We start from the raw sequence: 26,200 nt of genomic DNA, 5'->3' as shown, positions 1-26,200 counted from the left end.
ACAAGCTGTGTGCTGTTCTTAGTCGCTCAGTCATATCCGACTCTTTGTGACCCCATGGACTGTAGCCTGCCAGGCTCCTCTGTCCATGGGGATTCTCCAGGAAAGAATACTGAAGTGGGTTGCCATGCCCTCCTCCAGGGGATCTTCCCAACCCACGGATCAAACCCAGGTCTCCCACATTGGAGGCAGATTCTTTACCATCTGAGCCATCAGGGAAGTCCTGGTGAATAAGCTGAGAGTAAGCTGAGGAGCCAATTATGAATTCAGATTCCTGGGCTCCACCTCCAATGTACTGAATTAGAGTCTCTGGTTCTTATGCAGAATCAGGTGGAGAACTCTTGCTGGGCTGCATTTGGATGATGTTGGTGATGGACCACAGATGGGATGCCCAGCAAGAGGTTCCATGGAAGATGGTATTCATCCCTGGACCACCTTCATGTTCTTGGCCATAACTGTGTGAGTCTGCTGTATTATTTACTTCATCATTTTCTTTAAATTTATTCACTTGGAGACCTGAAATGTATTTATTGAAAAATGAAAACCTTATGCCAGAAATGGAGAAGTAAATATTGCCACAATAGAAGGCAACTGTAGAGGGAACATGACAGAGGAAAGAAAAAAGGTTATGCAATGCCAGCTAGATACAGCTAAGGGCTCTAGCCCACAATTTCTCAGCTAAAGTGGGAAATTTGCAAGTGTCAGAGAGATGGGAGTCTGGGCTCAGAAAGAGGAAGCCTGATCACTGAAACAGAGGTCAGCTTGATGTTCAATTTGATGTCATTGATGCTAAACATTTCAAGGTTGAACAAGAAAAGAGACTTTCAAATTGATTTTCTTGACCTTTCTTCAGAAAACATCTTACATAAAGATCAGTGTGTAAGACAGATTAAAAGCAACAACAACAACAAAATAAAAAACAAAGCAGCTGCTCTGAAAAAAGTCAGGGGAGGGGTCCATTTCCTGCTGTGTCAGACCCCAAAGCATTCAGTCTGCACTTTGAGAAGTAGTGGCCTTGGGGAACCACGGGGTTCTGGAGGCTGGTGGAGTAAGTGAAGGTTGAGGACCCGGGCACAGCGACAGGACCCCGCAATCTTTGTGGCAGCAGGGACTGAAGGAGGAGCATGGGGGTAGGTCATGGAGAATTGAAAGGTTGGCTATACCTGCGGTGGGGGAGGGTTATGAGATTTCTGAGCTAGGAGTGAGTTTCTATTTTATTTTACTAGTTTCTTTGAGTCTAAGGAGGCAAAAGGACAGTGGTTTCTTCGTCTGGAGTGCATATCTGGGTTTATCCTTTGGTCAGGAGGGACAAGGAAGTCTCGGCATTGTGATGAAGAAAGGTACATTTGTATTTCAGAGTATTTGCAAAGGCAAATCTTCCTGGAATTTGGGGTTACCTGTGGCCTGGCTCCTGTCCCTGTCACTCTGATGAATCCAGGAATCATCTGATGCTGGAAAGAAACATCACGTGGTCATTCTCAACACGTCTTGAGAATATCTTATGACAACTAATGGGAAGCCTTTTTGACTCCTGAGAAAAGTCTAAGGTGAATCAGTGTGCTCATTTTGGGAGGAAAACCAGAGATGGCTAAGTTGTAATTCTTATCATGTGAAGGTTAGTCAAGACAGTAGCCAACTCTCATGGATATGCTGGCATCCCACCTAGATACCACCCCCCTTTTTAAGATTTTTTTTTTTGATGTGGGCCATTTTTAAAGCCTGTAGTGAATTTGTTACAGTATTGTTTCTGTTTTTTTTTTTTTTTTTTTTGCCTCGAGGCATCTTGGATCCACCTCGAGGCATGCGGGATCTTAGCTTCCCGACCAGAGGTTGAACCCATTGAAAGGTGAAGTCTTAACCACTGGACCTCTAGAGAAGTCCCTAGAGCTCCTTTTGGGGGCTGAAATTCCCAACCCTGGTCACCAGCAACACTGGCCTTGAAGGGTTCAAGATTGTGTCTCTTGTTGCTGTTGGCTCTGGCAGCAGGTGTCCAAGGTTCCAATCCCCTCAAGGAGTGATCTGCTCCATGCCTCGCTAATGTAGGGACACAAAGGCTGGGCCCTTGTCTTCACACTGGGGCAACTCTGCAGGGCCGTCTTAGCTCCAGAGCTCTGTGTAGGATTGATTTGGGTTTTAGTTGCAATCTCATCCTGGGTCAGCTCCCATCTTCCTGTGTTCTTGGTAACATCATGATATGAAACCAGACAATGGAATTACATAATATTAAGTTTCCAGGAAAGTGGAATTCTCCAGAGGAATAAGGATGTCTCCATGAAATGAAACTGCTCAGAGCCACAGGAGCTCCTCCTAAGCCTCCTATATGGGGTGGCTCTTTCCTGGGGACAAATAAAGTCTGAGTCAATAAGATAATACCTGAATGTGTATGTCTACATATACATTAGATATATTTAATGTGTATATATACATATATGTGTATTATGTGTTTTATATATAAATATATAAATATATATATATATAATGTGTAACCTCTTTCTCCCAGGTGGCGCTAGTGGTAAAGAACCCACCTGCCAGTATAGGAGATGCAAGAGATGTGGGTTTGATCCCTGGGTCAGGAAGATCCCCTGGAGGAGGAAATGGCAACCCACTCCAGTATTCTTGTCTGGGAAATCCCATGGACAGAGGAGCCTGGTGGGCCATGGTCCACGGGGTTGGAAAGAGTCAGATGCTACTGAGCACACAGCACACAGCGCGTGTGCGCTCACACACACCCGCAACCTTTCCCCTAAGCCTCCTGTATAGGGTGGGCTCTTCCTCAGGGACAAATAATAACATCTGAGTCAATACAGGTAACACTTGAATGTATGTACATATATTATATATAAAATGTATATATTTTATATAGCATGTACACATTATATAATGTATACATACTATATATACTATATATTTTATATAGCATGTGTATATTATGTAATGTATATGCACATTCTATATAATGTATATATTATATATATATACACAGTTCAGATATAAAAGTAGCATCTTCATGAGTAGGTGTTCATCTGTGTGTACATCTGTTCCAAACCCAGTTTATATTCCTGCCTGATTTGCTCAGCCTCACCTACTCTCCAGTTCTTGGCTGCCTGATCAACGAAGAACCCCAGCTGCTTCCTCTGTCACCTCGTCTCCTAACACTGCCATCTGTCCCAGCTCCCCAGAGTGAAGGCCAGACTTTGGCAAAGCCTCATTGCATCTGCCGTGGTTGTAGCCACCACAGATCTGGTGCCCAAGGGTGACCAGATGCACCTATAGAGGCTTTGGTTTCAGGGGAAGCCCCAGGTCCCTGCAAGCGACTTGGTTTCCCCAAAGGAGCTGGCTAACATAACTTGCAGGTTTAGGGAGGTTATAATGTCCCATTGGATGAAGTTTGACCACAGGGAGAGACAGGAAGGAACCAACAAATAAATGACTCCCTTTTTCTCCCCCTCCTAGACCGTTCCAGGTGCCCTGACTCCATATGGTCTTTCTGGAGACTTCCGGTGTGAATGAGCGGCTGGCTGTGTTGTCTGATGAAGTCGAAGCCAGCTTGGTAATTACCACCTTGCATTCGTCTCCATCCTTTCCCTCATCTTTTCCCTCCCCTACCTAACCCTGGTGGTCCTGAGATTGCACTGCTGGTAACATGTTGGCACCTAAGATCTGCTTCAGAGGGCTTTCTCTTGGAGACCCACCAAGGTAACGCAGTATCCGAGAGCTTTTCTATGCATTGAAATGAATATTTTGTATTTCAGTGCTGTGTTTAGCATCCAAATATATGAAATGAAAGAAATGAAATACCAACATGTACCTAACAACTGAGCTGGACATATGTGTCACAACTGAATGTGAGTGTTAACATTCAAACAACAGTGGGAAACGGCTAGATTGGTGTCCATAGCTGTGGGGTCCATCCTTGTTAAAGTTGGTGCATTAGTTCTCATCTATCGCTGTGTTATAAGTCACCCCAAAACATTGTTGTTCAGTTGCTAAGCTGTGTCTGACACTTTGTGACCCCGTGGACTGCAGCACACCAGGCTCATCTGTTCTCAACTGTCTGCCAGAGTTTGCTCAAATTTACGTCTACTGAGTCAGTGAGGCTATCTGACCGTCTCATCCTCTGCCACCCCTTCTCCTCTTGCCCTCAACCTTTCCCAGCATTAGGGTCTTTTCTAATGAGCCAGCTCTTCGTATCAGGTGGTCAAAGGATTGGAGCTTAAGTTTCAGCAACAGTCCTTCTAATGAATATTCAGGGTTGATTTCCTTTAGGACTGACTGGCTTGATCTCTTTGCAGTCCAAGGAACTCTCAAGAGTCTTCTCCAGCACCACAGTTTGAAAGCATCAGTTCTTCAGTGCTCAGCCTTCTTTATGGTCCAACTTTCACATCCATACATGACTACAGGAAAAACCATAGCTTTGACTAGATGAACCTTGGTCAGCAAAGTGATGTCTCTGCTTTCTAATACATGTACAGCAGCTGAGAACAGCGAATGTTTATTATCTGACAGTTCTAAGTGGGTCAGGAATCTGGGAGCAGCTTAAACAGCAGTTCTGGCTCAAGCTCCCTGACGATGCAGTCAGGTTGTCAGCTGGGGCTCCAGGTTCAACTGGCGGAGACTCTGCCTTCACGCTCACTCACGCGGCTATTGGCTGGCCTCAGGTCCTCTCCACGTGTGCCTTTTTGTGGGGCTGCCTCGAGCGTGGCAGCTGCCTTCTTTGAAGAGAGCAGAAACAGCCTCCAAAGGAAGCCATAGTCTTTTTATAGCTAAATCTTGGAAGTGGTGTACCATTATTTCTGCCATATTCTATTCATTTGAAGTGAGTCAATATATACAGCCCACATTCAAAGGGAGGGGATTACACAAACGTGTGAATACCGAGGGTGGGGATGCTTGGGGGTTATTTTAGAGGCTACCTACCAACCACATGGGTATACTATTCCAGTGGTAACTTACATCAACTGTCTCTGCTGAGTCTCAGAGAAATTCCCTTCTGTCTTATTCCAGGAGCCTCTTGGGTTTATTCTGGAAATTTTTCTGATTGGGCTGAATAATTTCTGCTGTTTTCGTCTCCAGTTGTGTGGGAGCTGAAAAATCTGTGTTGGTGTTGGTATTTTGGTCAAGCCTGGGAGAAGTGTGGCGTTCATGTAGGAGTGAAGATGGACAGACCCCTGGAATGCCACAGGGACAAGTCACCCTCAAGCGTCCTGACAGTGGAACCACGGGCCTGAGCCACGAGGACTGGACTGTCCAGGCTGCATGACCAATCTCACCTCTATTTGGGAAGCAGAGAATGTCGTGCAGCATCTCTCACCCACACCGGCTGCCTCAGTATTGCCGCAGGTACCATGAGGGATGATGGACAGTTGAATGAAGACAGTCTCTGTCCTCACGGCATTTATTTATATGAGCTTAGAGCTCAGAGTGGGAGTTCAAGGCTACACGCATAAATTTGGGACGCATCAAGCAATAGAAACACTTTTCGGCAGTGGTCCTTAACTTTTTTGGCACCGGGACCAATTTCGTGGAAGACAATTTTCCCACAGATATGGCAAGGGGGTGGTTTGGAGATGATTCAAGTGCATTGCATTTATAGTACACTTTATTTCTTTTATTATTACATCAGGTCCACTTCAAATCATCAGCCATTAGATCCTGGAGGCTGGGGATCCTTGCTTTAGGGGAGTGAGTATAGATAGAGTCCAAAGAGGCTAAAAGCCTCCTGGGCACTCCAATTTTAGTGATTAGGAAGAGGTGGAGCTGCCAGCACAGAAGACAGAGAAGTCCCATCTTATTTGTCCCTAAGCAACGTTTTACCCAGCAGACCAGTGGTTGACCTGGTTAATCCCTGCTTATGAGACTGCCTGTGGGTCCTCACAGCGGCTCCAGGCTCCCAGACCTCCAGATGAGGATAAGCACAGAATAAGGGAGTTCTCAGGCTTCTCTGGGAGTTCAGATGGTAAAGAATTTGCCTGCAGTGTGGGAGACCTGGTTTTGATCCCTGGGCTAGGAAGATCCCTGGAGGAGGGCATGGCAACCCACTCCAGTATTCTTGCCTGGAGAATACTGAGGAGCCTGGTGGGCTACAGTCCATGGGGTGGCAAAGAGTCGGACATGACTGAGTGACTAAGCATGGCACAAGGGAGTTCTCAGCCTCAGGTATTGTTTCTTTTTTTTACATAGGCTTTTTTTTTTTTGGAGCAGTCTTAGGTTCACAGCAAACTGAGCAGAAGCTCAGACTTCAGAACTCAGAAACCGAAGTTTCCCACAGACTCCCTGCCTCCACCCCCAGGCATGCCTCCCCTATTATCAACACCCCATTCCAGAGGGGCGCACTTGTTATAACTGATGAAGGTACACGGACACATCATTATGCCTCAAAGTCCGGTGAGTTATGTTAAGGTTCACTAGGGATTTTTCTTGGCGTTGTATATTCTGTGACTTTGGAAAAATGTCTAAGGACAGGTAGCCACCACACAGTACTTTTGGTGCCCTAAAAATCTTTGTTCAGCAGTGTTTTTTAAAACCTCTTTTTAAGAGCAAAGTGGAAGGGGTTGGGGAAGTAAAGGAGCACCATGCTGCTTGTGGCTTCTAGAATAATCCCAGATGTGGTCCTCTGTCTCACTCACAATTGGACCAATGTCTACTGGAGCTGAGTTTCCCAACCCTGGACACTGGAACCAGCAGCTGCGGCTTCAATCCTGCTCACACTTGCCCTCATTTTTCTGTTCCATCTATAGTACATGGGAATATTTGTTGACTTCTGAGTCAAGCTATCCATTTGAATTTTCCCCCTAAGATCATGTTATCTATTAACACTATATAGATGGAGCAGAAAGGTCCACCAGATTTTGAACTTATTGCATCATTTTGAATCCAAGTCTTTTTTGGAGTCAGATGTGCTCCTTTTGGGTATGAATGATCCCCAAATCTCAGATCCCAAGAGTTGAGTCTGATAACAGGCGCAAGAAGGCTAAATTTTATTTAGGTTATTATACCTGAGGCAGGTGAGAGAACATTGATTCTTGATTGTGAAATAAGAAAAATAATATCTTATTTTGCATCAAGTGTCAGTGAAATGATAATGTGGCAGTGTTTCATAAACTGTCAAATGCCCTGTGAATTATAACTGTTACTAAAGAAGGGCCATCAAACAGGGAGGGGGCCCTTTCCATAGATTTGGCTCATGGAAACCTAGTATACCCACTCTACTTTCTTCCAGCAAAGTGCAGTCAGCAAAACTGTGGGTTGAAGAAAAGAATGCACATTCGTTTCTCATTCATCCTTCCTGTAGGCTCTAGTGCTGTAACCAGATATGGACCTGAGGCCATGCCAGAATGAAGGGGAAACATGTGGCCAATTTAATCAATTCAATAAAAGCATCCTTTCAAGCTGGTCCAGAAATTTGGAGCCCAGAGCTCTAGGTAAATGACTGCAAAATCTTCTGATTCAACTGATAAGATGTTTTGGGGTTGTGTAGATACTACTTAAGAGATCAAAGGTCAAGCAGTAAATGGAGAATCTAATTGGGATTAAAACCTGGAGTCCTTAGGCGGTGCCACTGCAGGGTAGACGCTGGGGAGAGATGGATGAGTCCTGGAAGGGACACATCTAGTTCATTCTTCTGGGCATTAGTCAGGGAACTCCTTTCTGTGGGTCCCTGTCCGCTGGCTCTTCCCAGATTCATTTTAAATGTCACGAGTGATGAATCACTTCCTGGGGATGCCCTTTCCTTAATGCACCATCCTCCGGGAACTGTTCTTTCCTGCTCTTCTCCATGGAAGTCTCCATTTGGGTCAAGGTCACACTGGGGATCTCAGCCTATTGAGACCAGTCTCTTCTCTTTCCCAGAATCATTTTATGACTAAGACCAAAGACAGGCTCAGAGGCCCTGCACAGCAGGAAGGAAGCTCAGGAAACAGAAGCCAGGATGGTTAGGGGAAAACTAAGCAAGGTGGAGAGGGGAATGAAGAGACTTTTCCATAGCATATTATGTCTATAATGACTATTATTATCATCATGGTCATTTGCATCTCTCATGGCAATTTGTTTCTTGCCACTTTGTAATGGTGAGAGAATGGATGCAAACTTCCTAGCATTGGACTTGACACGAATTGGTGCTCAAGGAAAGTTTTCTTCTCTGTATGTGTCTTCCTTCAGGCTTCTCTGTATCACTCACAGTGCCTTGCAGGAAGCTGATGCTGCATTCAATCTCTTGACTGAATAGAGATACTTCATTCTATTTGACTTAACCAGCAAGCAAGCTGTTCAAAAATGTTTCTCAGTTAAGAGCACTGTTTGTCGAGGAAGGGAAACCATGGCCACTCACATCACCGCATGCAAGGGTAGCGGGGCTGGATGTCTGCAAAGATAAGGACAGCCCTCTTCCCTCACAGGTGAGGGGGAAGCCATGTGAGTTTAGTCTTCCTGAATTTCTCAGGGGGTGTTGATAGTTGCTCCCTGCATTACATATTCATCCACTTACTTCTACCCCTAATTGGCTGCCCTAAAAAATTTCACTTAGGACTCAGGACTTTCACTTAGGACTTTCCTGGTGGCTCAGATGGTAAAATGCCTACAATGTGGGAGACCCAGGTTCAATCCCTGGGTCAGGAAGATCTCCTGGAGAAGGAAATGGCAACCCACTCCAGTATTCTTGCCTGGAGAATCTCATGGATGGAGGAGCCTAGTAGGCTACAGTCCATGGGGTTGCAAAGAGTCAGACAGGACTGAGCAACTTCACTTTCACTTTCAAAAAATTTCACTCAGAGACCTCATAATACCTCGTGGCTAAGCAAGGTCCTGACCCCCCTTTTTTCAGAAAGCTGCCTTTCTAGACCTGCTTCCTGCTGTTACCGGAAACACTGAAATGACCCACTCTGGCCAGGTACTATAGTAACCATCTGCATTAGTTATTTTACAACAGGAGGTCCTCGTAAGGAACATGAAACCAACAAGCCACCACCAACCAGAAGAATTCGGGAAAGGTCAAAAGGAGATACCACATGTCCTGCCCTCCCAGAATCCTCCTCGCTGGAATCCATCTTGGTTGAGCAATGCCTGTGTCACCAGGAAGGACCCTGAGTCAGAATGATTGGCCAGAGACAACCTGAAAACTAATCCCATCACCATAAAAACCTGAAACTGCAAGCCACATGGCAGAGCAGTCCTGCTGGATCCATTTATCCTCCTGCTCTCCCCGTGGACAGTCCTTCCCAACAAAGTCTCTGCCTTTGTCAGTACATGTGTCTCCTTGGACAGTTAATTTCTGAGTGTTAGATAAGAGCCCACTCTTGGGCCCTGTAAGAGGTCCCCCTTCCTGCAACATTGCCACTCCAGGACCTGAGATATAAAAAACCTGAAGCTCATGCAGCTGAGAAAAGTAATCCACAGAGAAGCACAGCTGCAATCAGAACCCAGGGCTTTGGACTCTCCACCCAGTGCTCTTCCGATTTTACTTAAGCTAGTGCCCCTCTTCTTTTAAAAATATGCAACCCATGAAAGGTTCCATTTCTTTGTGTTCTTAGATGATCATTTCTTAAAAAGGGAATGAATCAAATTAATTTCTAATGAACTCAGCATAAATGACATCCCCCAGAGACATGGCCACTTTTCAAGGTCCCCTCTATGGGGTATCTCAGGTGCTACACTAGGTTGGACCGTGGCAGGAGGGGGTGTCTTTTAAGTAGGAGGATTCTTCCTGAGGGGTGAGAAGAAGCTGCAGGACACTTGGGAAGTTGGCTAAGCATCGGTGGTGGGTGGATGGGCTCCAGATTTGAAAGCCCGGCTCGTTTGTCAGTGGGCTACCAGACAAGTGAAAGTGAAAGTTGCTCAGTCGTTTCCGACTCTTTGCAACCCCATGAACTATACAGTCCATGGAATTCTCCAGGCCAGAATACTGGAGTGGGTAGCCTTTCCCTTCTCCAGGGAATCTTCCCAACCCAGGGATTGAACCCAGGGCTCCTGCATTGCAGGTGGATTCTTTACCAGCTAAGCCACAAGGGAAGCCCAAGAATACTGGAGTGGGTAGCCTAACCCTTCTCCAGTGGATCTTCCTGACCCAGGAATCAAACCAGGGTCTCCTGCATTGTGGGTGGATTCTTTACTAACTAACCTAGGCAAGGGTGTATAAAAGTTTTTCCTCATCATAATTTAGGCTGAATAGCCCTCTTGGCTCAGCTGCACTAGTTTGATCTGTTTATTGAAAGTGCAAGTCCCAAAACTGACCTGGTTGAACATTATTTTTGATCATTCCTCAAGTCCCATCTCTAGAAGTAGAAGTCCCCTGTATAGACCACATTAAAGTGGGACAGGAAGAGCTTGAAACCAGACAGCCCTTGGTTCCCAGTCTGGCTCTCCTGACCTACCAGCCAGATTAGCTTAGTAGGGATAATGATACCAGTCTTGAGGGGTTATTGTTGTGTGATTACATGTAATGTATGTATGTGCTAGGTATTCCATTGGAGAAGGAAATGGCTACCCACTCCAATATTTTTGCCTGGGAAATGCCATAGACAGAGGAGACTGGCAGGCTTCAGTTCATGGGCTTGCAAAGTGTCAGTCATGACTGTGCGACTGAGCATGCATGCCCTAGGTATTCCATGCGTGATAGCTACTATTGTCATGAATATTGTTAATTATGTAATCTTGGGCAAGTTACTTAACCTCTTTGAGATTCTCCTCTGCAAATTAGGGATAATGTTAATTTTATTGTAGTCAAATTTATCAACCTTTTGAAAAAGAAATTGTTTTGTACTCTGAGGCCATGAAGATTCAAGCTCCCTATTACTTTTTTTAAATGGGGGTTTTGTTTTTAAAGAACATCTGTTTTTTTAAAAAATGTTTATCTGTTGATATTTTTATTTTTGTCTGCATTGGTCTTCATTGCTGCCTGAGGGCTTTCTCTAGTTGCAGCAAGAGGGACCTACTTTTTTGGAGCACAGGCTCTAGGTGCATGGGCTCAGGAGTTGTGGTGCCTGGGCTTAATTGTCCTGAAGCACATGGACCTTCCCAGATCAGGGAGTGAACCCACGTCCCCTGGATTGGAAGGCGGATTCTTAATCACTTGACCACCAGTGTGTGCTTAGTCACTCAGCCATGTCCAACTCTTTACAACCCAAAGGACTGCAGCCCACCAGGCTCCTCTGTTCATGGAGATTCTCCAGGCAAGAATACTGGAATGGGTTGCCATGTCCTTCTCCAGGGGATCTTCCCAACCCAGGGGCCGAACCCAGGTCTCCTGCATTGCTGGTGGATTCTTTACTGTCTGAACCACCAGGGAAGCCTAAGATTACTGGAGTGAGTAACTGAAGAATACTGGAGTGAGACCACCAGGGAAGATGTGTACCTTTCTTGTCTTAAAAGTTCTTTATAGACATCAGCGTCCCTTAGTAACCCAGAGTTTTGCTTGCATGCCTCCTATGATGACTGTGAAATATCTAGTGCCTGTCCTGGAATGGGCTGTGTCTGTTTGTCCTGTATTCTGTGGGAACCATGCCATATAGCTTCATACTATCTCTATGAAATATGTGTTAGAATTATTCCATTTTATAGGTGAGGAAGTTGCCTTATATGATTATGTTTTTTGCTTACAGCAGACATGTTAACTTCTGTCTTGCCTCCTTTGACTATAAAAGGGTGAGAAAGCTAAATACTCATTCTCCCAGACTCCTCTGCAGCTAGAAGTGTCATCTGACAGTACTGATCAACCTAAATGAGAATGTCTAAATGCTTCAAGGAAAACCCTGTTTTCCTAATAAAGTGAACTGGAGTCACATCCCTTCTCCCTTCTGTCTTTCTGGAATGCAGATGTGATGCCTGGAGCAGGTGCAGTTATCCTGAGACCGTTAGATGACAAAAACCCAACAAGCTAAGGATGGCAGAATGGAAAGATGGACTCAGAATTGCTGGTGGCATCACTGAAGTCTAACCCAGTAGAAAAATAACTACCTACCTCCAGGTGTCTAACTCTAAAATGAAGAGCTCTGTGGACATCTTGGAGGGAGTTGCAAGAGCCCTCCTTAAGCCAAGAGGGGATCACAGAACTTCTTGGCTCTGTCTCAGGGCAGACAGAAAGGGGCAGCTGAGCATATGAGGACATTTGCTTTCTTTGCCTTATTGGGAATTTTGAATGCATTACTAAAACAAGCTCCACAGAGGGACCTGCTTTGAGCTGTCCACCAGGGTGGTGCTGATACTTCATGTTATGCAGCTGAGCTAGTGAGAAACCTGGGTGCTGTGCCTGCAACTGCCACAGCATGGCAGCAGCAAAAAGAGAGGACAAGGTATGTGTGTGTGTGTGTGTGTGTGTGTGTGTGTACCATTCCAGTAATTTATGCCTGACAGCTGGGAGAACTCACTGGCCATGACATTTCCAAATATTCTTTGCTAAGAAGGGAGAACAGGAATCTGGTGGGGATGGAAGGCTAAGAATTCTTGTGGGACCCCAGATCAACTGTGAGAGAGCTTAACTTATTTTCCAGTCCACTTGGTTCAATGTGGGACACCACAGGGGATCTAGGAAGACTGATCACGTGATTTGGTTCTGCTCTTTCAGGTAAGTGAGGAATAAAATTCTGAAGTATCCCAAGGAACTGTCCCACCAAGGGTCTTCTGGGGCAGTTCACCTGAGAGCACATCTGGATGTCAGAGATGCCTCCAGGCTTTGATTTTTCTTTTCAGGACTCCAAGAATTAGACCTTTTACTCAACTTTTTTGCTCTCCTGTCTTGTCACATATTTTTCCCCCTTACCTCTCATCCCTCAGTAAATGGACAATCCTAAACACCCTTTTTTTTTTTTTTTTCTGATATTAACTACAGAGAAACTGACTTGGATAAAAACAAAACAAAAAACAAACATAGGTCAGTTGCTAAGTTACACGAAGTCTTAAAAGCTTTTGAGAAATAGCTGGTACTGATCTTGGTTGAAATCTAAATGGAACTTCTTTTGACGCCACTTAACCCCTTTCTGACCCTTTCACTGGCCCATCTCTTGAATTTCTTTTTCATCCCAGGAATTCTTTTTTGATTCACTGGACTGGTGCTTCTGTATCTCCCAACCTCCTGCTGATTCAGCCTTCGCCTATAGGAAGGGGGCATTCTACTTTATAGAAAGTGTGAGGTTCTGAGGTTGATCCTAGATGACTTTTGGGAAGAGGAGTGTACTTGGTTCTTATCTGCTCATCCTGGGCTCTGTCTTGGAGTCCTATACCATGCTTATAAATGGATATATCTTTCTATTTGGGAGTTCATGACTTATGCTTGATAACTTAAAGAGAGTTTTAAAGAACTATACATTTAATTCTGTTTCATTTTTCCTATTATCAAATTACCAAACTTTGCCCACCTTTTATTTTTTGCCTATCTTTCAATTTGTCATTCAAGTTCCTTCTGTGAAGACATTCCAAGAAGTCTAATACAGAAGAACATCTCCTTTCATCCCTTAGACTCAGGATATGCGAGATCACTTGATAAAATTGCTTCTGTATTACACTGCTCTCACCCAGAATGTCTCTCTAGCTAATTAGGAATTCACAGATACTCCTCAGGTAGTCGTGTTAAGAGAATTTTGAAACGTTCTAGATACCAGCACTATAAATCTTGAGATGAGTAAAAGAAATATTTAATCATAATTTAGGTACAACCCCCAGACTTTTTGTGTTCACTCATCCTTTCTTCTGTTGCCTCCAATATACTGTCTACTAATCCATCTGCTCTTATCAGTCTTCCACCTACTTCGCTTGACCCTCGAGTCTTAGATTTTCTTCTAGTCACCAAGTTATGTGTTATTATATCTACAGATCCACTTGCCTCGGGGATAGTACTCTCCTCTCCTTTCAAGGGTGGGTTCCCTAGGCTTTCTTTATAGAATTCATTTCTGTGGCATACAGACAAGCTGTCCTCCACTGGACGTCTGTGGGGGTGATTTTCCAATCACGGTGTGTTTGGGAACTTCACCTTCACAGAACTCCAGATTGAACAAAAGCTTCATTAGTGAGTGATTATCTACTTTACAAAGGATTCCTTTAAATAGCAAATTCCCAGAGTGGATTTGAAATAGGTTTAATTTAACCCCAGTCCAAAGGTATACCCCATTCAATAACAAACTGATTGTTAAGGATAAGGTACACTTGTGCTTATACATAGACTAATTGCTTGTTTGTCCTTCTGACCCCCCTACTTCTTACCTAGTAGAGCACACTTCTTTCAAATTCTTCAAGATTCACTTCCGGGGGAAGGCTTTTTTTCCGATGAAAAGGAGTGCCTTGGGGAAGACCCAGCTTAGTCCCGTTGTCACTACTTCCCATAATGAAAGAGAGGAAGTTATCTCTATCAAAGGCCACCTCGTCAAGACCCGCAACCTCTCACACCTCTTTTCAGATTCTCTGTCTCTGTCTCTATATATCTCTCAGCATAGCCAATCAGCAATTTTAAAGTTCACAACTGATTTTCATCTAGGTCTCTGATTCCCCACTACCGAGATAGTGTTCACCTTACACATGGTGTTTGAAATAAAGAGAGAAAGGCTACGGTCTCATTGCTACACCTATTGTCAAAACTAGATTAAAGGAACTTTTCTTCCCTTCTGCTGAAACTTTACCTGAAATTCCACAATGAGCAGCACTGCATATTCCAGTGTATACAACCTGTGGTTCTCATACTATAGTAGTGTCTTTAGGATTCTGGCTAATCTGGTGAGAAATGAAAAAAAAATTCAGATTGTCTATACAAGTGTTGCTTGAGTGTTTCATTACCGACTGGATGTTTCGGATGAGGGTCTATCTGTAGGTGTTTGTTAAAGAACTGTTTCAAAGGGTGGTATAACGAATCATTACCAAAGCCTCCTAACTGGTCTTTCTAAAGTTTTACCTTTCTTTTTCATGAAAATTTCTCCTTTTAGCTATGCATCTCCAACTTTAATTTGTGTATGAATCATCTGCGGAGCTTGTTAAAATGCAGATTCTGATTTAGTACATTTGGGATGGGAATGGAATTTTTTTTTTTAACTTCTAACAAGCTCCCATGTGATCTTGATGTCGACCTGTGGACCACGCTTTGAGGGGTAAGGCTCTATAAACTGCTGGATGAACATTCTAACTGTGAACCTGATCCTGTCACTTTCCTACTTGAAATCCATCCATAAACTCCATCACTTTCAAAGTTAAACCCCAAATCCTTAGATGACATACAGGTCTTTATCTTCTGCTCCTTGCCTATCTTTCCAGCTTTATTTATCACTCTTGCTGTTTCCAGAAATGGTCATGCACCTCCTCACTTGGGCACAGCTCGTGGACCCCACTGATCTAGCAGACGTCCACCCACCCTTTTAGAGTCATCTCATGCTTACCTGTTCTAGGAGTCCTCATCTGTTACCTCAAGGCTTCTTTGCTCCTCAGTGCTCCCCAGGCACTGACTGTGAACTTCAGTTACATATTGTATGCCAGCAAAGTTTTGTCTCCAATTCTTCCTTCCTGTTAGCCTGTCAGTTCCTATAGGGGCATCATTTTCTATTCTCTTAATCTCAGACTCTCTCTACCCTAGCATAGTGCTGGGCACATTTAATAAATACTTGAGTGAAGGTAGACATGAGTTTGTAGTTCCGTCTTGTTTCTTTCATGGTACTTGCTCAGCCAAGGTCAGCCTGTCTCTGGTTCTTGTCTGCCAAGCTCTAGGTCTCGGAAATCCGTGTTCAACCCTCTCTCTGGGGAGATGAATCTGATGCCTTACAAGTCATGTCTAATTCCATGGTCTGAACATTAGCAGCAGTTTAAGTCATTGCTGTTGCTTGGAAAATGCTAGTTAATCAACATGATTTGTCTGGTGCTCAAGGGAAAAAGTCAAACTTTTAAAAGCAGCATTTACCTCAGGTAAGTGACTTCTGTTAACTAAGGCGGGAGGTCTCAACCCAGGCTGCCCACTGGAACCACTTGGGAATCTTTTAAAAAACACTGTTGCCTTGGCCCAGCCCCTAGGAATTCTGATTTAATTGGCCTGGAGGTAAGGTGTGGCATCAATAGTTTAAAGAACTACCCGTAAAAATCACTGTACCAAATTAGGCATCATAACTCTTCTCTTTTTAAAAAAATTTTTGTATTGGAGTATATTTGCTTTACAAAATTGTGTTAGCTTTTGCTGTACAACAAAGTGAATCAGTCACACATACATATATCCCTCTTTTGTGGATTTCCTTCCCATTTAGGTCACCACAGAGCACTGCTATAACTCTCCTCTAAAAGAGTTGCCACTTATCTGATGGATTATCCAACCATTGTTCTCCCTCCTTGTAGTTGTTCAGTCACTAAGTTGCTTCCAACTCTTTGTGACTCCATGGACTGTAGTTAGACTGCATGCTAGACTCCATGGGGTTCTCCAGGCAAGAATACTGGAGTGGGTTGCCATTTCCTTCTCCAGGGGATCTTTCTGGACCAGGGTTCAAACCTATGTCTCCTGCATTAGCAGGCGGATTCTTTACTACTGAGCCACCAGGGAAGCCCCTTGTTCCTCCTTAGAAACTCTTGATGTAAATTTCTTCTCGACATAGTTAGCAAAGGTGATTAAGTTCTTATTTCAGCTTATTCAGTAGCTCTCACTTACAGTTATGCTCTATGAAGTCTGTAATCTTACTAAGAGGACTTTTGAATGAAAACTCTTGCTCATCAACTCCAATTGACTTCGAATCAGAAAGAGGGGAAATTGGTTTTGGGATGTTTTATATCAACTATGGAAGTATTCTCTGCTTATCTCTAGAATGGACACAGGTAAAGGAGAAGTTCAGCTGAGGGCAGGGGTAAAGCTTTTAAGTTTTCCCTGGCTTAGTTTGGATGGAGTGATTTCTCTGAGGCATTGTGCAGTTGGAGCCCCAAGATATGACTTTGGAATCAGCTATAATTCTGAAAAACAGCTGCTCATGATATTCCTCCCTTGGCACAGAGAATGAATAAGAAACCTTATAGAATCAGAGGTGCTTTTATAGTGGGTGGGCTTCCTTGATGGCTCAGATGGTAAAGAATTCACCTGCAACGCAGGAGACCTGGATTTGATCCCTGCGTTGGGAAGATCCTTTTTTCTTCAGAGGGGATGGGGTTTTTGTTTCTGTTCTTTTTTTGTTTTGTTTTTTGGCCACACTGCACAGCGTGAGGGATCTTAGTTTCCTGACCAGGGATTGCACCCCGTGCCCCCTGCATCCCTGCATTGGAAGCGGGGAATCTTAACTATTGGATCCCCAGGGAAGTCCCAAGGGGATGGGTTTTGATGGGGCCTGGTCTGAGAAGGTCCTCTTTACCCCTGCTCTCCTATAGTTGGCATATATACAGGGTCCTGGGAGCCACCATCCCATAAAGGGGAATTTGAAGGCCATCCATAAACAGTAGCCAAGAGCACCCTTGTATGTTTCGTAAGGCTGTAATACTTTCAGATATCAAACACATTGGTGCAAAAGCTCAGTGTGAGGGGTAGGACAAAGGCTGGTAAACTCTTGGCCAACACTTGGCAGTTTAAAGTCACTCATTTTACCTAGTCTGGTTTAAAGTCACTCATTTTACCTAGCCTGGTTTAAAGTCACTCATTTTACCTAGTCTGGTTCAAAGGAGAGTTAGCTTTTGGGCTCATATATATTCCAAGAAGATTTCCCACCTCTGGCTTATAAAGGTGACTTCTGAACAAGGGTTTTGATGTGGTTTTGACTCAGGCTGGTAGCACCTTCATGACCCCAGAAAGAAAGTTGAGATTTTTTTCCTGAGCAGTTTATAGGAAAAATTTAAACGTAACCTCACTAGATGTAATTTGTTTGAAAGTAGGGGGCTATTTTGTTCTTTTCCCTATTCTTTTTTTCACCCCTTCCCCACTTTGCTTTGTATATTATGGATTCCCATAAATGATAGTAAATAATTACAGCTAAAATTTCTGAGCACTTATTAGTTTTTGGCCTCACTGTGTGGCACATGGCATCTTAGTACCCCAACCTCATCAGTCCTGTGCCTCCCCGCACCGGGCATTGGAAGGGTGGTGTCTTAACCACTGGACCTCCAGGGAAGTCCTGCCTGGTATATCTTAAATGGCCCTAGGAATATCTCAACTAGCGTCATGGGGTGGGGAAGGTGATTTGTGGAAATTCAGATTTCTGGGCTTGATTCCCACGGGATTCAGGTTCAGCTGATTTGGTGTCAGACCCACTCGTCTTTAGCGTCTCAGTCACAAGCTTTTTGAGTTGTCTGGCACGACAACCCAGCTCTCTTGGTGAGTAGGTATCCTCATCTTTGTCTCATGTGACGCTTGTCAGGACACCTCGAATGGTTCAAACCTCATGAGTCCAGACTTTCCGTAGCAACATTAAGCCCTCTACACATCAAGGGGAGTTCTTGTATAACACAAATCCATTTCACCTCAGTCTCCTATGAGGCAACTAGCTTCACCTGTTTACTGACGCGGCCCACCCCACCTCACTCACATCAGTATTAATGTATAATTCACATACAATGAGTGAAAGCTCTTGGAATATATCAAGTTCCTCCACCACTGTAAACTGGGCTCTTGTTCATATGCTCCAAGTGTGGTATTTCCATCAGCCTTAAATATTTATCCTGCATCACTTCGTAAAGGTGTTGGTCCAGATTCTCAGGTAATGTGAGCTTCTTCTTTCCTGCAAGTTCTAGAATATGACTTAAGGAAGAATCTGAGACTTGGAGCAATGGAAGGAAACTCTGGAATCCTTTTCTGACCTCCCACCTGCCCTGTGCCTGATGGAGGGGAATGTCTGTAATTGTTTGCTCCGTTAGGGGGCGCTCATCCTCTCCAGCGACAGCTGGATACAGCTGGTTGACCGCTGTAGTTATTCCTTAAAATATATATATTTATATAAATATATAAAATATATAATATATATGTTCAGGAGATGTGGCTTTGATCCCTGGATTGGGAAGATCCTCTGGAGACGAAAAGTGCAACCACTCTAGTATTCTTGCCTGGGAAATCTTGCCTGGTGGGCTACGTCCATGAGGTCTCAAAGAATCGGACACGACTTAGCAACTAAACTACCACCACAACAGCAATGGGCTTAGCTGCTCCTCAGCATGTGTGATCCCTCAGTCAGGGATCAAACTCGCGTCTCCTGCATTGGCGGGTGGATTCTTTACCACTGAGCCACCTGGGAAGCCCAATTCTTTCTTTCTTCCTTGTATTATTTTTCATTTGTATTTTTTAAATTGAAGTATAGTTGATTTATTAAAAGGTTTCAGGTGTGAGCAAAGTGATTCAGTTATACATATAAACATATCTATTCTTTTTTCCGATTATTTTCATTATAAGTTATTACTAGATATTGAATATAGTTCCCTGTGCTCTAACAGGAGGTAGGTCCTTGTTGTTTATTGCACATATAGTGTCATGTATCTATTAATCTCCAATTCCTCATTTATCCCTTCCATTGTTTTTCTTATAGATGGCTTTCACCTGCCAGAAATAGAAATGATTTAAAAAATAAACAAACATACTTAATAAGTGAAAATTATCACTAGACACCACCATTTTCTTCTTTACTTAAATCAAGATATAACTTCTAGTGTTAAGAAAACTTCCCTGTAAAATCAGCAGCTATAGGGGAAATATAGATCTGCATTCTGAGTTTTCTAACTGAGGAGTAAGGCAAGAGCAAACTCAGTTTTCTGAGCCCTGAATTTGATTTTAAGCCCTTTGACGCCATCTGTGTCCTCTTCCTTCCCTCTCCTAAGACATGCCTTGAGTCCTTGAAAACCCAGTGTGTATTCACAGTGAGCTATTAAGAGACTCAAGACAGCTATGACGTTGAACCCAGGAACTTGCCAACTTTCTACCATTTTTTATTATAAGGTCATTTCATATGGTCCAATGTACCATTTTGGAGAAGGCAATGGCACCCCACTCCAGTACTCTTGCCTGGAAAATTCAATGGACGGAGGAGCCTGGTAGGCTGCAGTCCAGGGGGTCGCTAAGAGTCGGGCACGACTGAGCGACTTCACTTTCATTTTTCACTTTCATGCATTGGAGAAGGAAATGGCAACCTACTCCAGTATTCTTGCCTGGAGAATCCTGGGGACAGAGGAGCCTAATGGGCTGCCATCTATGGGGTCGCACAGAGTCGGACACGACTGAAGCAACTTAGCAGCAATGTACGTTTAGTTTTCCAGATCTGACCCATTTCTTCTCGGGCCTCTCCCAGCAGATCTGTTGAGTGATCCTTTCCCAGAAATGGAATCTTTCCATTTCGAGGGGCTCAGAGAAGTCTCGAGTCCTAGATAGGGAAGTGTGTGTGTGTTTGTGTCTGTGTGTGCTCAGCCATGTCTAACTCTTTGTGGCCCCATGGACTGTAGCCCACCAGGCTCCTCTGTCCATGGAATTTTCCAGGCAAGAATACTGGAGTGGGTTGCCATTTTTTACTTCAGGGGATCTTCCTGACCCAGGGATCAAACCCACATCCCTTGCATCTCCTGCATTGGCAGGTGGATGCTTTACCACTGAGCCACCAGGGAAGCCTGGGTAGAGAAGCGTGGCTTCATCTTATCTCCACAGCCAAGCTTTTCATAGTTGTTACCAGAACCTAAGTCCAAGGGCCAGCCCTCCTCCCCACCCCAGGTATCCATCAAGGAAGAGCCTGTTTCATTCACAGTGGATAAATCATGACCGACATGTGAACTGTTAAAGAAAAATTATTCATGACACTTGTTGGTGACGATAAGGAAGCCTTTATTCAAAGGGGTTATTACAGTGGGATTTTTTAAAATTCCATTTATATATTTATTTTTTAACCCCCAAAACATTTTGTATTGTGGTACAGCTGATTAACAGTGGGGTTTTGCAGGATGAGAGAGAGACTGGGTTCAGCTCTGAAAACAAGAAGGAGAAGTAGGGATTTCTAACCAAGGAGGAGGGTTGATGGGGGAGGTCAGTGGAAGGAAAATTACTAAAAGAAAACATCAGGAAGAGCTGGGTTCTTGCTAAACTGACCTCACAGGGTCATTGCTGAAGGCAGCCTGGGGTAAGGGGATATCACTCAGGGGCTTGGTGGGGACAAGGAAATTTGATCAGATATTGAAGGTAGGGATTCACTCTAAACTGATGGAGCAGGATTCCTGCTAAAACTGGATCTATAAGGACAGAGATGGAAGCCCAAGTTTGGGCCTAGCTGAGCAGAGGGCTCAGGGAAACCTGGTTAAATTTGGTCAAAGAGAGATTCTTTGAATGTAAGTAGGTAACCGTGTTTATTACAGCCAGGGGTCCAGTTTCTCTCTCAAGCACTGTTGCGAATTTGCAGCCCGAGCCATCCTTTGTCCTGAATACACTTCTACGGCCACCCCAATACATCTGTTGTTGTTGCTTATTCTCTAAGTCATGTCCCGCTCTTTGCGACCTCATAGACTGTAGCCCACCATGCTCCTCTGTCCATAGGATTTCCCAGGCAAGAGTACTGGAGTGGGTTATCATTTCCCTTTCCAGGGGATCTTCCCAACCCAGGAACTGAATCCACATCTCCCGCACTGGCAGGTGGGTTCTTTACCGCTGAGCCACCAGGGAAGCCCCTCTGCCCCAATACATCTATGCTTGACTGAAATCAGGATTTAAATTGGACAATGGTTCAGCGCTTCTTCTGACCTAGAAAAACTGATACATATAATTTTTGGAGTAGAGAAAGGTTTATTGCAGGGCCAAGCAAGGAGAACCGGTGGCCCATGCCCCAAATCTGATTTTTATTTTCAAACTATTAATGTTCACACAAGACTAGGGGCCAGGGGCTCTGTCCACCCAATGTAAAAATAACTGTTTTTCATTCTAGCAATTGATCAGTTCTGTGAGGGAAAAAAATCACAAAGGCTGTTTGAATTTCAGTCAAAAGTAGTCAATCTATTGACCCTGGATTAACATATGTGTTTCCTGGAAGGCCAAGAGATGAATTTTCATTGTCATCCCATTTGAAAGAAGGGACATATCAGTTTCTGCCTGCTGAAGTCTGCCTTAGAAAATTCACGCCTGCCACTGGCCCTCAAACTGCAGGACAAGCTGCCAGAGGCTGTCACAGGTTACTGATCCTGTGCTCAGAGACGCGGGCCTGAGAGCCCTAGCTGGGCCACTTGATGGGAACCTTACCCTGTCTCCTTTGTGGACTTCTGCACACACACAGGGCTGGCACACATGTAGACACAAACACAGAGATCACCTGCAAACCTACACAGACCCACACTCACACCATGGGTGCTGCCACAGACCCCTACTGTTAGCTGCAGGGCAGTCGCGACAGAAAAGCAGTGGAATCCAATCTCAGCTTAATCAATAGGCAATCTCTCAAATGGCGTAAGTAAAGGTCTGGGCAGCAGCAGATCTGAATCTATAGTAGATCTGAATCTGAATCTACAGTGCGTGACTTTGGGGCGGTAACGTCACCTCTCCGTGTCTCAGTGTTTCTATCTGTACAGGGTGAGTGTTGAAATAGCACAGCAGTTCTCAAACTTTAACGTGGAGTCCTGTCCGGAGGCTGGGGCTTCCCAGGTGGTGCTAGTGGTAAAGAACCCGCCTGCCAACGCAGGAGATGTAAGAGGTTCGATCCCTGGGTCAAGAAGATCCCCTGGAGAAGAAAATGGCAACCCACTTCAGTATTCCTGCCTGGAGAATCCCATGGGCAGAGGAGCTAGAGTCCATGGAGTCGCAAAGAGCTGGATATGAGTGAAGTGACTGAGCCAAGGCCACAAGTGTGAGGCCTTGCTCTAGGGCCACAGAAGCTGAGCCCAGAAAGGAGGTCATCTCCGGAACTGACAACCCCTTTGTAACTGTTGCCAAAAGCCCCCCTGATTATCACCAGCAGGTTTCCTGATCCCATATTAGTCAAAAATGCCTGCCCCCAGTACTCACCCTATAGCATCCTAACCTGTCACCTAAGGCCACTCTTTCAGCAGGAATTTTCTCTGTCTTGAGGTTATAAAAACTGGCTGCTGCTAAGTCACTCCAGTCGTGTCCAACTCTGTGACACCATAGACGGCACCCCACCAGGCTCCTCCTCCCCACCAGGATTCTCCTGGAGAATCCCAGGTAAGAATACTGGAGTGGGTTGCCATTTCCTGGCTACTAACCCATGAAAAGTGTCGGCTCTTCCATGAGCCACCCGCTGTCCTAACAGTGTCCTGTTGACTCTCCCTGATCTCTCAGGAGTTCGACCCACTGGGCTCTCAGCGCCCAAATTATCTCTGCTCTCTGTTCTTAGTAAACTCACTCCTTTCTGCAATACTCCATGTCTGGGAATTCTTTTCCAGCTCATGTTCAGACTGCCACGACATTTAACTCTAGTCCGAATCACCTGGAAGGCTTATTAAAACAGAATGCTTGGGCCTCATCCTAGGGTTTTTGACTCAATCTGGGTGGGGCTCCCTAATTTGCATTTTTAACAAGTTTCTAGCTGATGCTGGTCAGGAGCACCACACTTTAAGAATCAGAGGAGTAGAGGAACGCTCTTGTTTTTATTAGGTCTGAAAAATTTCAACTTTGGACAGAAGTCAGGACTAAATGTAAGTTGTCTCAGTTCTCAACCAAAGCTGATTCTGCCTGCAGGGGCCATTCGGCAAGGTCTAGAAACATTTTTGATTGTCTTGGAATCAGGATGTGTTGCTCCCTGCCTCTAGTAAGTAGATGCCTGAGATGCTGTTCAACATTTGAAAATGCCCAGGACAGTCCTCACTACAAAGAATTATCTTGTTTAGAATATCACTGGAAAAAGCCGAGGCTCTTTCAAAGATTTTTTTTTTGATGTGGACCATTTTTAAAGTCTTTATTGAACTTATTATAATATTGCTTCTGTTTCTAGGTTTTGATTTTTTTGGATCTGAACCCACCCCTGCTGCACTAGGAGGCAAGGTCCCAAGCACTGGACTGCCAGGGAAGTCCAGAGAAACCCTGCTCTAAGTGATCCAACTGGGCAAGACTTGGATTTGTATAAAAGTGGTGGACGTTGGAATATACCTCAGGAGATGATTGATGTTGACTTTTCATTTCCTGGAAGGAAAAGATCCTCAAAAACTACCTAACATTCTCTGAAGCTAGATTCTGCTCCTTGCTCCTGGATCTCACTCAAGGATGAGCAAGACAGTTACGCCTCTCAGGAAGCTTGCAGATTTCAGATCCCAGGGCAGCCGCCCAACAAAGCACCAGAGCTGGCTCCCAGCGGGGCATATTCCCAGAGCAGCATCCATCCGAGATCCGCATCCGGCAGGCCTTGCTCTGCTCTGCATCCTCGCTTAGGATGGCATAGGTGTTGATTACACCGTGTTCCCATTCTCTGCTTCCAACCCATGGGCTAACGAATGAGGGCAGTCCTCGTGGGTTCTGATTAGAATCTTCACATATCCGTCCCTAAATTTGCAGAATATCATAAGCCAGAAAGACTGTGTGTGTGTGTGTGTGTGTGTGTGTGGGGTGAGAACCACATATTCGAACCATTCCCTATTTCTGCACCTCATCCTGCCAATTACAATCTGCTTGGTGGTGTGAAACTGACAGCCCGCAGCAGTGATGGAGACAGGAGAACGATGAACAAGGGCTTTGTGCATTCTCAGCTTTAGAGAGAATGTTCAGTGGGGCGGACAGGCATGTAACTGGCAGGTTTAGGAATCAGTAAAAACCAAGAACTGGAAGTCCTAATTTATCGTCTGTTTCAGTACAAGGCTAGACACAGGCTATTTAATATAATGCATTGTTTACAAGTGGAGGAGAGTGGAAGTTATTGATGCATTACAAATGCAGGCAAATGCATCTCATAAGCCAAGGGGTAGGTAATAACAATTGCAGGAGACTAAATTTGACTTTAATCCCCTGAAGAATGGCATGCATACAGCTTAAAATGATAAAAGCTGGAGGGGGTGTGGGGAGAGGGAAGGAGGGAGGGAGGAGATCAAGGGAGACAGAAGGAGACAGAGTGGGTGGGTGGAGGGAGAGAGACAGAAAAAGAGAAATGAGAGCTGGCTTTCTCCTGGGATTATGCATTTCTCGATTAGGAAATAGAGTGGAAATTGAAGGAAAGATTTTTTTAAACCTTGTTTGGATAAACAAGCATCACGCTTGGCAGAGTGTTTTCAGTAGCAGGTCTGGCGTCATGGTCAAGCAGCTTGGAGTGATTTAAAGACCTGCCAATCCCTTAGATAACCCCCAAAGGCAGAAACAGAAAACAAGTCTTCGTTTGATCAGTGCGTGTAGGCTGTTCTGCGTCCCCCATCCCGGGGTCATTAGCACCTCAGCCACACTGGCTGGGTGTAAACAAACTTGCCCAGCCTTTGTGGTTAAAATTCCCCACTGTTGACACTTAGTGCCCAATGCTTTGGACATGGTTGATGTCCCGTGAACGTTGGCTGAGTGGACTTGGGGTGATGCAGATGCCCATAAAGAAGTGATATAGCTAGCCTCCATATTTCAGAGTCCCTGCAGGGAATGTGGCTTTGGAGTCAGTAAAATTGAGTCTACCCCCCACCCACACTGAAATCTCCTCTGCCACATTATTGACTGCAGCTGCTGCTGCTTAGTCACTCAGTCGTGTCCAACTCTTTGAGATCCCATGGACTGTAGCCTGTCAGGCTCCTCTGTCCATGGGATTCTCCAGGCAAGAACACTGGCGTGGGTTGCCATTTCCTTCTCCAGGGGATCTTTCCGACCCAGGCATCGAACCCACGTCTCCTGCATTGGCAGGCAGATTGTTTACCACAGAGCCATCCAGGAAGCCCACTGTGTGGCAAGCACTGTGCTAAAACATCCATGTAGCATTTCTTTAAGCTCCTCTCCAACTTAGGAGGCAGCAAGCATCATTTATTTTTAAAGATGTGGAGATTGAGGCATGGAGAGTTTTCACAGCTGGTGCTGCTGGGGGAGGCTGGCTCTGCGGGGCATCCTTGTCACTGCTGAGGATGTTCTTCGTGTGGACCTGAAGCTGGCCTCCCATTCCCACCCAGCAGTCCCCATGGGCTAGTGTGCCCGATGCCGGATTTCCACTATCAACACGGTTCACATTTGCCTAGTTTGTGGATGCGTTTACAGTGCACCATCTGCCTTTTCTGGTGATCCAGGGGCAAACAGAGGGAGAAAGAAGACTGGCACTGAAGATCTTTCTATGAGAGCTCTCTGAGTGTGGAGCCAAGTGCGTCCAGCCTGGGTCATGGAGCACGGAGGCCCTGCTCATCACTGCGAGAAGCCAGTGTTTGTGGATCA

General features: G+C 44.9%; 1 long non-coding RNA gene across 2 annotated transcripts; it reads left to right on the top strand.

Annotated features, from left to right (window-relative positions):
* Nucleotides 1–1,301: 1,301 nt before the first annotated feature.
* On the top strand, nucleotides 1,302–24,836 carry LOC139184502 (uncharacterized). 2 transcript variants are annotated; one of them, XR_011567998.1, is made up of 5 exons: nucleotides 1,302–1,544; nucleotides 3,451–3,547; nucleotides 3,750–3,842; nucleotides 5,071–5,337; nucleotides 23,814–24,836. It is a non-coding gene; the product is annotated as an uncharacterized lncRNA (long non-coding RNA). The 2 variants fall into 2 exon arrangements; XR_011567999.1 differs by lacking the exon at nucleotides 3,750–3,842.
* Nucleotides 24,837–26,200: the final 1,364 nt, after the last annotated feature.

The sequence above is a fragment of the Bos indicus genome, chromosome 8, assembly GCF_029378745.1.
Source record: "Bos indicus isolate NIAB-ARS_2022 breed Sahiwal x Tharparkar chromosome 8, NIAB-ARS_B.indTharparkar_mat_pri_1.0, whole genome shotgun sequence".
NCBI lineage: Eukaryota > Metazoa > Chordata > Mammalia > Artiodactyla > Bovidae > Bos > Bos indicus.
This window is presented reverse-complemented; position numbering and strand designations above follow the sequence as displayed.